The sequence below is a fragment of the Haemorhous mexicanus genome, chromosome Z (assembly GCF_027477595.1).
Source record: "Haemorhous mexicanus isolate bHaeMex1 chromosome Z, bHaeMex1.pri, whole genome shotgun sequence".
NCBI classification, from domain to species: Eukaryota; Metazoa; Chordata; class Aves; order Passeriformes; family Fringillidae; genus Haemorhous; species Haemorhous mexicanus.
In genome coordinates, this window is record NC_082381.1 from 82,119,115 (window position 1) to 82,130,360 (window position 11,246).

The window sequence follows — 11,246 nt, forward strand, 5'->3', positions numbered from 1 at the left end:
TTTTCTCTGAATCATTTTAAGGGGGCTATGGCAGAGATGGGACTGTGGGCTTGTGCTGTTTGCTTAGTGCCCATTGATCAGTGTTGGAAACATTGTGTGTCGTCACACAGTGGGGTAGGAACATGGGTGCAGCACCCCTGGCTATGGGATAAATCAGGTACATTTAAATTACAGGGATAATTTTTCTCTCTTCCCTGTGCTGGTGGCTGAGGGACACTGCATGTGGAATCCATTGCCCATTGTTTCTGGAAAGAGCTTTCTGTGTACACCTAAACTGAAATCATCAAAAGCTCTTAATGGGCAAAACAGACCTCTCACCTGAGAACAAAGCAGCACGTTCTGGTGCTGCTGTGACCCCTGCAGCCTCAGAACTTGCTGACAAGTCCATTAACAAATGATGTAGGCAGTGATTTCGACAGGTTTCAGAAGCAGCTAATTAGGGATTAATTCTTAATCTTCTCTTTGTTGTGCTTTATCATTCTCTAGATGTTGGAATTGCCCAACCTGCCTTCAGCGATGGCTGTAATTTTCCTCGGTAGCTGGATTGTTCCCTCTTTTTTTTTGTGATTTGCCTTCACTCTGAACATGCAGTTTGACATTAGAATCATGTGAATGTGCCAGCACAGCTTTTGGACACCACTGGAGTTGGTGCAGTGGTTGCTTGTGCCAGAGCTCTGCCTGTTCTCTCTATGCCCAATCCCACCTTTGCTTTTCCCCCTGCTGTGTATTGCAGATGCTGGAACATTCTCCCCACTGCATATATCTGCCTTTCGCCGGGTCACAGGCATGTGCCAGAGCCTGCATTAGCTTCCAGGGCAGCAGAGCTGCTCCAGCTACCTTCTTCACCAGCCAGGCTTGATGGTCGTGCTTGTCCTTCTCTGGGGCTGTCATGGGATGGGGCCCCTCTATTGCTTATTCCCTGCCTGGATATATTTTTATGAGGTGATGGCTTCTGCCTTTTCAGCTGAACAAAGTTGTAATCTCCTCTGCCCTGTCCTCCCCAGCCCAGCTCTGCTTTTATCTGCTTCTTTTACATGTCAGGTATTGTATTTCTACTTTTTCCTTCTTGCCTTTAAAAAGGCATAAAACTGCTCCTCCACCCTCCATTTGCAGCGTGCAGTAAAGGGACAGGAAACATCCAGGCAAATCTTCAGTTGGTCCCAATAAAATGATGATAAATTAAACTCATAAGCAAACCCTTGTACAAGTCCTAACCTGCTGGTGTTTCATAAGGTGGTGCCACTGTGCTCAGAAGCCAGATGTTAGCCCAGTTTAGGTGACAAACATGGGTACCTCAGCAAAGATCTTGTCATGAATTCACCTAAGACTCACCGTATTGACCACTGCTACCCCTGGATACATCACCTGGAAGGGATACACCTGTGTCAGCAAAAGCTACCCAGATAACAAATTATCCCAGCTTTGCTTGCAGTACTCTTGTTGCCGAAGCTGTAGGTGATCCACAGGCTCCTCTTTCAGGGGAAGGATAACTCTGCATTGCCTTAAATCTCCCAATGTCCAAATATTTATCATCCTCACTAGGAAGAATTTTGCCCTAATACCTAGTCTAAAATTATTCTCTTTCAGTTTGAAGCCATTCCCCCTTGTCCTGTCACTATGTGTCTTGTAAAAAGTTCCTCTCCATCTTCCTTGTAGGCTCCCTTCAGGTACTGGAAGGCCACAGTTAGGTCACCCTGAAGTCTTTTTTTTCCAGGCTGACCAAATCCAAATCTCTTAGTTCTTCCTCATAGGAGTTGTGCTCCATCCCTTTAATAAATTTGGTGGCCTCCTCTGCACATCTCCTGGTTGCTCTTAAGGTCTGGATATTGCTGTGCTCTGACTTCTTGAGCAGCAGTTTACCTAAAGCAAAATCCAAAACACCTTTCTCAGGAGCAGAGGGTACCTGCACCTCCAAGGGGTCTGGAAAGGCAGAATCTGTAGGAAAGGGGTGTCTCAGGTACACAGGAGAGGACAAGCGAGGTCTCTGCTGTAACTTCATCTGCTGTTGCCGGATTTACTGCTCCTGTTGGAGCACTGTGACTAATTCCTATTGTGAAAGCTGGGGTAGGGCCTGGGTTATTCAGAGCACTCTTGTTTGAAAACCAAGCTGGGCTTCCACTTCCAGAGCAGTGAGTGGGCACTTGCTTGTTTGATTAGCTGTGGTCCCAGCCATAAACAAGAGCTGCACAAACACAGAGCTGCCCTGGGGAGCCCATGCCATGTTATGTTGCAAGAGCTGGGACGAGGGCAAAGGGAGAGCTGAGGCAGCAGCAGTGCTGCCTTTGATGTGTAGGTTTTGCAAAGCTATCTCAGAAGCTCCTTGTGGGGGTCCTCTGTGTGTGGGGGGCGAGTGCAAACAGGCCAAATGCAAGACTGGGCTGGCGTGATGATATTCGTATACTTAGTGTATGGATGGAGCCAGCCAAGACAGGGGTCAAGTGGTGCATGCTTTATGCATGCTTTCTGCTTTCTAGCAGGGCTTTCCAAATGCTGCTGGGTCCCCATGGGCCTTTACCTGAGCCACTCTTTGGGCAGCTTTCTCCTAAAAGGATCAGCTCATGCTTTGCAAGGATGCAAGGACGTGGCAGACAGCAGTTGTTGGGAGGCTCAGGGAGGAGGGGGATGGAGCCTTTCTTGTGCCATCAGACTCCTGCTTGCCAGGTGCCCTTGACAGCTTTGAGTGACCATAACAAGATTTATGAAAGGGAGCAGGGGAAACAGGTTGATAAAACAAGCTCAGATGATGGGATGACCACAGCAGGTTGAGTGCTGTGAGGTTTTCTTGCTTACTGAATTGTTCAGACTTTGATGTTCATTCTTTGGGGCTGCTGAGATCTTTTCAGAGGCTGTTTGGGGTCTCTGTGAGGCTGTCTGGTGTGAGGCTGACCCCTTGAAAGCAAGAAGCACAGGTGTCCTGGAAATAAAGGCCTTTTAAAGAAGCATCTTGCTCAGGCACCCACAATTACTAGTAATTTTTTAAAGCCCTTAGGTTAAATTTCCACAGCTGGCTAGGGAAGGAGTGATTGTCTGGGCTTTTTTTTTGGCACAGAAAGGGAATAATCTGCCCTAGTTTGCTGTTCCTGCAATGACCATTGTTCTAGGCTGGGCAATGACTTTTTGGCTGGGGTTTTTGTTATCAGACAAATGTTCTGGACCTGAAGTGATTATTCCCAGTCAAGGCAGCAGCTCTTGGGAAGGACTGGTTCCCAGCAAAGCAGCTCTGGCAGGTGGCAGCTTTTAGTGCTTGTGGTCTCCTCAGAAAGGCAGAGTGATGCCACTAAGGGGTGAGGATGGCATTTAGTAAGTGCAGGGTGCACCACAGGGAAGGGGAAATCAAGATGTTGGGTGGGGGAATAGCAAAATGGGAGAAATGCAGTCTGGAAAGAGGCTGGGACTGGGACACGGGGTAGTGGGAGAAGCAATGCTGGTTGCTAGCATTTCAGGGCTATGTGAGGGGGAGCAGAATGAAACTGCAAGCTGCTCAGACCATACGAGCTATCACGAAGATGTTTTCTCTGGTGCTCTGAAGCCTTTGCACTAGACTCAAGTGCTAGAGGCTTAGCAGCCACCAGGAGAAACAGAAACATTGGCCAGAAGCACAGCGGGGAGGTGCTGGGTAGCTGGTGATGCATGGTGGGATCTGGCAGAGGAATGAACTGGGGGTGCATCAAGGATTTCCCCATTATTCCACTTTCTTGCTGAGCATCATGACCAGGCTCTGCAAACTCTGCCTCTTCCCACCAGAGAGCAAGAAAGGGGGAATCTGTCCCCCAGGGTTTCATTTACTGTCACAAATGGAGGTGCCGAGAGCTTGTGTTGGCAGTGAGCCTGCAGGGAAACACTTGTGCCTTGTGCTGGTGGCTCCTGCGCTGCTGAAGGTGCCAGACAGACTGCTCCTGTTAATGTTGCTCCTGGATATGCATGGGAAGTCTAAGGGAGGTGCCAGAAAAGGGCATGGCAGGAACCTGGTACTGTATTGATTTATTAGCCTTGAGTCTCTCCTTTTTGGCTACATCCCATTGTTTCATGCATATTAAAATACTGAGGATCAGAGTGTCTGGGAGGCAAACTACAGTGGTGGCCCCACTAGGCTTTAAGTTGTCATGTTCTGTCTCTTCCCTGCCTAGTTGTCAAGGGAAGCCTGTTCAGGAAGCCAGCTTCCAGGATTTCAGTAAATCTTTCAATACTGTATCTCACTGTATCCTTCTGGACAAAGTGTCCATTCCACAGCTGGATAAAGATATCATAGGATGGGAGATTAGCTGGCTCACAGGTCAAGCACAAAGGGTTGCAGTGGCTGGAGTGACACCAGACTGGTGACTTGTCTAGTCCTAGGAATGAGTGGGGTTCCTTAGATTCCATCCCTGGCACTCTGCTCTTCAACATCATCATAAATTACCTGGATGCAGAACTCGAGCAAGTTCACAGGTGATACAAAACTGGGAGCAGCTGTTGACTCCCCCTAAGGCAGGGAGGCCCTGAGAGAGACCTCGACAAATTAGAGGGCTGGACAATCACCTGCCCCATGGAGTTCAACAAGGGAAAATGCTGGATTCTGCACCACCAGACAACCCTGGATACAGGGCTGGGACACGGGACAGACAGACAGGGGAATGAGGGGCGGAAGGCAGTGCCAGGGAAAGGGACCCTGGGGGTCCTGATTGATGAGAAGCTGATGAGTCAGCAGTGCCCTGGCGGCCAGAAGGGACATCCCTGTCCTGGGCACATCAGGCCAGCTGGGCAAGGGAGCAAATTGTCCTGCTCTGCTCTGCACTGGGGTGAAGTTTTGGGTGCCACAATAAAAGAAGGATATAAAGCTACTAGAGAGCATCCAAAAGAGGGCAGCAAGCATGATGAAGGGTCTTGAGAGGAAGCCATGTGAGGAGCAGCTGAGGTTACCTGGTCTGTTCAGCCTGGAGGAGACCGAGGGCAGACCTCATTGTAGTTACAACTTCCTCATGAGGGGGAGAGGAGGGACAGGCACTGATCTCTGCTCTGTGACCAGTGACAGGACCTGAGGGAGTGACCTTAAGTTGTGTCAAGGGTGGTTTAGGTTGGATATCAGAAAAAGGTTCTTTACTCAGAGGGTGGCTGGGCACTGGAACAGGCTCCCCAGGAAGGTGGTTGCAGCACCAAGCTTGACAGAGTTCAGAACAGGATTGGACAATGCTCTTGGGCACGTGGTGTGACTCTTGGGGTGGTTGTGTGCAGGCCCAGGAGCTAGACTCAATGATCCTTTTGGGCCCCTTCAAGCTCAGCTTATGCTGTGATTCTATGAACACACACAGTAGCCAGGCTTGGTTTGGTGGAGTGCTGACCTGCTTTGTGTTAATGCAGGGCAAGACCCTGGCGATGGGCTGGAGATGCTGCCATGGGGTAACCATGTCCTTCTGCATGATGGGAGACCCTAAAGTGTTACAGGGAAGGGATGAGGGGCTGTGTATTGCTGGTGGGCAGCTAGCTCTGTAAGGATACCAGGGATCAGTAGACCCTGTCCCACAACAAGGCCATTCCCCAAACCAAAGGAAGATCAGAGGGGGTGGGAGATGCCTCTCCTCCATCCAGTGGGATCAGGGCTCACAAGGCAGGACTACATGGTGCAATGGGTGTCCTACAGTGCAGGGCTGAGCCAGCCATTTCTGTTAGAGCTTGTCAGAGAGGATTATCTTTGCTAAAGGCTCAGCCAGGTGGAATAATTGGCAACCAAATCCCATGCTCCCTCCCAGTACAGCCTGGGGCTGTAGATGGTTAACATTCTTCCTGTTGCCACAGCACCAGGACCTCTTGCCCAGGTGGTCCCATCCCAAGGACATTTCCTCTCCCTTTTGCCTTCAAAGTATACTTCATATCCCTCCCTTGCATGGTTACAGGGCAAGGTATTGCTCTGCCCTATGCCTGCCCCACACCTTATATTTATATAGGTATGCCTTTCCTTCACTCTTTTGGGTACTTGTTGGAGGTTGGTGAGAACTTGGGGAATGACATGCCTTTTCCTGGAATATGTGGCTGGGGGACTGGTGGCCTGTGCCATGTCACCACTGGCCTGTAGCAGAGCATGAGCAAGGCAGCCGCTGCCCCCAGCCCTTCTTGGCACAGGCAAACCCAATTCCCTGGGTGAGTAATGCTCCCAGCTCCTGCCCCACGACAGTGATGATTTTTGGCAGGAGCTGCAATTTGTTTAGCACCAGCAATTTGCCACAGCCAGGAGATACTTTCCCTGCCCTGGAGCACCAACGGTTGGAGGCAGGTAGGATGAGACAGGGAGGGCGTGAGCGGCACATGGGGAGGGAGTTTCGGCGTGAGCATGGGGTCTGGGAATGGAATGGGTGGGACATCACAGCCACGGGTCTGAGAATGGTCCTGAGAATAGGAGAAGCCTGTCCCTATTGTGCAAGGCAGGAGGATGGCTGGCATGCTGATACGCAGCCATATGGGCTTGCAGGATTCCTTTCCCTGCTCTTCTCCATGCCATGGACATAGATCTCAGCCATCAACCAAAGCAGCATCCAAAATTGTATTTGGCACCCCGTGCTCACCCCAGTGATGTGGTGTACATCCCAGTGTGGGGCTGTGTCACTGGTGCAGCCACCATGGGGAAAAGCATTGGCCTTTTCCAGACCTGTGCTCCTGGTTTGGCTTACACCATTTCCCCAGTGCAGCAGCTGTTCCCTCAGCTACCCAGAGCCAGGCTGGGGGCCAAATGTGTCAATTCCCTTTTAAGGCTGCAATCTTTGCCACTTGTATATGTAAAGTGCCATAAAAATGCCTGATAGCCATGGCCTGGCAGTGTGGGGCCGCCTTTATCTTCCCATCTCAGCTGGACATGGTGTGGTTTGTGAAAGTATGGGCCCAAGTCACAGGACGAGTCACCAGCAGTGCTGGAAGCAGGAACATGAATCCAGCCACTCTTTCTCCCTCTTCCAGCAAGACATGCCCTGGAGTATGAAAATATTTCCATGTGTCTGCTGCTGGGCTTGAACACTAATGTCCAAATCAGCCAAAAGAGTTTTCTTCCAAGGGCTGAGGGATTGCCAGGCTTAGGAGTGGTCCAAGATAAACTATCAGCCTGAACACTTCTTCAAGGCCTCTCCTACACCTCTCCTGCTGTGAGGCAGCTCCATGGAAATGGGATGCTGCAAAGCTGCCATCCCTCCTGTGATGAGGACAGTAGAGCCCTGCCTGACTGGAGGGATTTCCCCTACACATCCATTGCACCTGGAAATAGGAGGTGGCTTGTCTGCAGTTTTGCAAGGGGAAAAATACATTGGTGGTGGAAATTGGAGAAAACAGCCTGCTCAGTAGCAAGCAGCAGCCCTGAATCCACAAGCTGCAGTTTTGGAGGTGCAGGATGAGAGATGGAGAAGCTAGAGGAGGCTTTGGGCTTGCAGCTCCCCGTGGCTGCTGACAGGGAAGCAGAGGTCACTCAGCATGGAGGCTGCCTGAGGTCCAATAATCACTGCAGCAAGTCAGGCTGGTGGTGGAGGTGCGTGGGCTGCCCACCCAGGTCCCGGCTGCATTGTGTGGCTTGTGAGCCAGGTGCCACTCACATGTGCCTCTCCCGTGTCCTTGGTGTGAGAGGACTGGGGTAGGGCCTCCCTACCACATTTTGGGGAGTGAGAGGAAATTCAGGACCTGCAGGCTGCCGGGGAACCCTGTCATTGTGTGTACAGGGGAGACCAGCTCCCCTCTGCCTCCTGAACCAGGAGCACATCCGGCCTTGGATGTGCTGGGGATCTGGCTCTGCTCCCAGCCCAGCATCCTGGTGGCTGGCTCCTGCTGCTGAGGGTGATCCTGAAACCCAGTGGTGAATCTTGGCCGGAGGACTCACATGCCTTGAGTTTCATCTGAAACCACAACGCTGCTGGTACGTTTCTGTGCAGAGCTCAGCAACATCCTGCTGCCTCGTGCCAACACTTCCAGCAAACATTCATTTATTAGTATTAGCTTTTCTGCAGGAATTTTGGCCAGGCCAAGCATGCTGGCAATCCTTGCTCAGGCTGGGATTTATGGCTGGAACTGGTAGCCCTGGGGCAAACAGGACTCAGTGTGAGTCAGGGCAGATCACACCATGCCAGCTGCCAGCGCATGCGCTGCTGCTCTCCAGAAGGTGCTCATCTCCTAGGAAAGAGATCAACACAGCCTCCTTTGGGAGTTGCTGTAGACAAAAAAGGTGAGTTCACTACCAGAGCAGCTCTCTGGGGATCCTGAGAGCAGAAATCTGTTTTTCTGAGGTTTTGATCATTTCTGAGGCGGAGCTCAGTGTGCACAGCAGGAATGTTGCAACTGGTGCCAGAAAAATCTGAGGTCTGTTTGGGGATCACCACACAGAGTTCTTGAGAAGACAGGATCTAACTGTGTGCACTGTCAACAAAAATAGCTAACCTGGGAGGTAGGTGGGCATGGACGTAGCACTGAGAGGAGTGTAGGGCTTGCACTGCCCTCTGCTTTGCCCAAGCTGCCTCCATGCTGTCTTCAACAGTGTACCCATCTCCAGTGAAACCCTTGGGCTTGAAGCTACATATGCACTGCCCTCCAGAACAGCCTGAACCCCAAAAAGGGCTGCAAAGCCCTCAGAGGGAGAGTCCCTGCACAAGCTGTACTTGTTCAGCTTATACCTTCAGCTCATGTGTCTGGAAAAGCAGCTGGGAGGGCTGGAGGGCAGCACTGACCTCCCCACATACCTCCTAGGGGGGCTGGGTGTCCATAATCTGGGTCTGGGGTGGGAGCAGAGAGGCTTGAGCTGGGATCCTGAGTCTAGTGTGTCCCACAAGCACTGTCGTCCCTAGTGCTGCTTCTGCGCCATGTTACATCTCCAGGGACACACAGGGAAATGTGGGAAAGGGCAGAGCAGGTGGAAGCTTCTCATGCTGCTCTCTCTATGGCAGCATAGAGCACACAGGGTGATGGAAGGGTAGTTTTGCTTTTAGTCTTTCCAGTGGGATTGTGGAACCTGTGTGAGAAGTTCCTGTATTCATCTTGGGATTTCAGCAGTAACACATCCAAGGAGTCCTCTCCAGTGGATGGTCAGGTACTGGCTGTGCTCTCTATACACAGGTTGGATCCTGGCTCTGCTGGGAAATTTGACTTGACCCCATTAAGCTGGGACTTGAAACAGAATGTTTGGTTGGAAGGACCTGAAAGATCATCTTTTCCCAAGTGATCTACCACAGGCAGGGACAGCTTCCACAAGACATGGAAGGGATCCTGCTGAATGTCACATAAGACAAGCAGCAGGGAACCAGGTATCATGATGTTCTCTCCGCTCAGGCCGAGTTTTGGCTTGGGCTGTGTCTGAGGGCTGTGTGTCTCTGGCCCTGTGGGAGATGTTCCCCTGATATACAGTGCCAGTGCCAGGCTGTCCTCTGTGTTCAAGTCGTGGGAAACTTCAGCCCCTGTCCTGTCTGGAAGCAGAGATGACTCATGGTGGGGCTGTGCTCACTATTACGCATTCTGCGGCTCAAGGGACTCCTTTTTTTTTTTTTTTTTTTTTCTTTCCCATGTAAGGTGGAACAGCTCAAGGGAAAGGCGTGGGGAAGCCATCCCTCCTACCCCTCCTCTCCAGCCTCAGCCCATCTCTCTGTAACTCCATCTCTGGGTAATCCCCAGCTCCCAGGCCCCATCTTCCCAAGTCCGAAATCCCAGCTATGGTCCTGCCATACCTGCCCATGTGAAAAATGTGAGAAATGGCCATGCTGGGAAAGGTAACACTGAGGGCAGAGGTGGGATGGTCGAGATGACAGCAGCAGGGAAAAGTATGGAATCCTAGAAGAACAAAGGCAGGGAGTCAGGGTTTGTTGGGCCATGCCTCAGAGCTGTGAATATCCACAGGCAGACCTTGTCCAGCAAAAGCTCTTTGGGCACCTTTCTGAGGTGATGAGTGCACTGCTGCCCTCCCAAGGAGCTCACCAAATCCGAGCCATGAGGATGGCCAGGCTGAGGCTGGGAACTGCAGGGGGTGGGGTGTTGACCCTGGCCAGATGCCAGGCACCCACCAAAGCTGCTCTGCCACTGATCAGCTGGACAAGAGAATACATAAAAAAAGTTCATGGGCTGAGATAAGGACCCAGAGAGATCATTCATCAAATACTGTCATGGGCAAAACAGACTCAAACTGAAAATGTTAATTGAATTTATTACTGATCAAAATCAGAGCAGAATAATGAGTAAAATAAATCTTAAAACCACTTTCCCCCCACCCCTCCCTCCTTCCCGGCTCTACCTCCTCCAACAGTGCCACCAGGAGATCAGAAAGAGGATTATGGTCACTTCATCACACATTGTTCCTGCTGCTGCTCCTGAGAGGAGTCCTTCCCCTGCTCCAGTGTGGGGACCTTCCCACAGGAGACAGTTCTCCATGAACTCACATCTCCAATGTGAGTCCATCCAATGGTGTGGCTCAGTCTTCCGTGGCTGCAATCCTTCAGGAACAGGCTGCTCCAGTGTGGGTCCCCTAAAGGGGAGTTCTACCAGCAAACCTGCTCCAGCCTGGGCTCCTCTCTCCACAGGTCTTCAGGTCCTGCCAGGAGCACAGGAGCTCCAGCACAGGCTTCCCATGGGGTCACAGCCTCCTTTGGGCACCCCCTGCTCCAGCCTGGGCTCCCCCAGGGGCTGAGTTGGATCTCTGCTCCCCCGTGCCCTCCCTGGGCTGCAGGGGCACAGCTGCCTCAGCCTGGGCTGCTCCAGGGGCTGTGGGGGAATCTGAGCTCCAGAGCCTGGAGCAGCTCCTGCCCCTCCTGCACTGCCCTGGCTGTCTGCAGGGCTGCTCCTCGCACACATTCTCACCCTGCTCTTCTCTGGATGCAATTACCTCTGCACAATAACGATTTATTTTCCTTCTCAAATATGTTATCACAAAGGCATTACTGTCATTCCTGACTGGCCCAGCCTTGGCCAGTGCTGGGTCCATCCTGGAACCACCTGACATTGGCTCTGCCAGACAGGGAGAAAGCTTCCAGAAGCTTCTCAAGAAGCCACTCCTCTAGCCCCTCTTCTATCACAAGCTGGCCATGCAAACCAGCACAGGGTGTGCAGCTCTTCAGCCTGAATGATGCCAGTGGTCAGCTTTGATGGTTACTGTCCATCTGCCTTGCAGATCTCTGGATGTCAGAGGTTGCTCTGAAAGGTCAGCAGCACTAATAACAGGAATGGGGTAGAGAGGGGTGATCTGGCCTGGACTAAAGCATCTGACCCAAGAGCAGGTTTTCCTGCTTGTCTTTTGCTGCCCAAGTTGTTGCTTCATCCTGCTG